General features: G+C 42.8%; 1 non-coding gene across 1 annotated transcript; it reads left to right on the top strand.

Moving 5' to 3' along the window:
- The first annotated feature begins 485 nt into the window (after positions 1-485).
- On the top strand, positions 486-559 carry TRNAS-GGA (transfer RNA serine (anticodon GGA)). The gene has a single exon. It is a non-coding gene; the product is annotated as a tRNA-Ser (tRNA).
- Positions 560-1,221: the final 662 nt, after the last annotated feature.

Genomic DNA, 1,221 nt, shown 5'->3' with positions numbered 1-1,221 from the left:
TTTCCCATAATTAGTGTTTGGTTTAGGCAGCAAGAAGTTGTTGTTGGCGAAACGTGTGTCCGTACGACGTGGAATTTGATCTTTGGTGGTTAATGAGAATGGAAGTAGCTCTCTAACAGATTTGTACATTAGGATACATAAACTGTAGTCGATTATTTTCTTCACAGAAAGAATATTGTGTGATTGGAGCAAACGAAGGGAATTTTCTAAGCGGTGACTACAAGTTATAATGCGTATAGCTTCATTTTGGATAATTTGCAGGGAAGATAAGTGCGAAGGGTAAGGGTACTACGAAGTTTCTGAGAAAGCTGTATAGCTTTCCTTTGTAGCCGTATGGTTGCGCTTGGGTGGATTCAATGAGTAATTACTCCCTTATAACAAATCTACTCCACCTTGGGAGTTTCCCCTAAATATTTGACCAACCCCATTCCCACTTCGACTTATAGATAAATTCGATCTCGCCCTACCATCTGTTCTGCTGACCGTCCTGGTTAGCTCAGTCGGTAGAGCGACTGCCCCGGAAAGGCGGTGGTGCCGGGTTCGATTCCCGGATCAGGACGAATTTTTCTTTAACTACGAAGTTTCTGAGAAAGCTGTATAGCTTTCCTTTGTGCCGTATGGCTGCGCTTGGGTGGATGCAATAAGTAATTACTCCCTTATTACAAATCTACTCCACCTTGGGGGTTTCCCCTAAATATTTGACCATTAATCAAATCTTTCGTCTCCTTAGACAGCTTACCGGTATCCTTTCTAACTATCCTACTGCCTACTTCTACAACGTGATATCTCTGAAATTATTGTTCATTGCTTCTAGGGTAATGTCGCCATCCTCGGTTAGAGCTGAATATCGATTCTGTTGCGAGATCCTGAACTCTTCTGCCCTCTCCCTCACCGCTAATTCGTTGATGGGTTTATTTCTTACTAATCTGTTGCGTTCTTTCTTCAGATTTAGGCTAACTCGGGACCTCACCATACTGTGGTCACTGCATCGCACTTTCCCGATTGCCTCTACATCTTGCATAATGGCGGGGGTTGAACACAGTATGAAGTCAATTTCATTTTAGTCTCCGCGTTAGAACCTTTGCATGTTCATTTCCGGTTCTTCTGTTTTCTGAAGAAGGTATTCATGATTCTTAAGTTATTGCGCTCTGAAACTCAACTAGTAACTCCCCTCCTGCTATTCTTAAAACCAATGCCATAGTCACCTACTGCCTGGTCTCC

This window comes from Amblyomma maculatum, chromosome 11 (assembly GCF_055883805.1).
Source record: "Amblyomma maculatum isolate TAMU_Amacu chromosome 11, ASM5588380v1, whole genome shotgun sequence".
NCBI lineage: Eukaryota > Metazoa > Arthropoda > Arachnida > Ixodida > Ixodidae > Amblyomma > Amblyomma maculatum.
The sequence above is the reverse complement of the archived record's forward strand: the minus strand, read 5'-3'. Positions and strand labels throughout refer to the sequence as shown.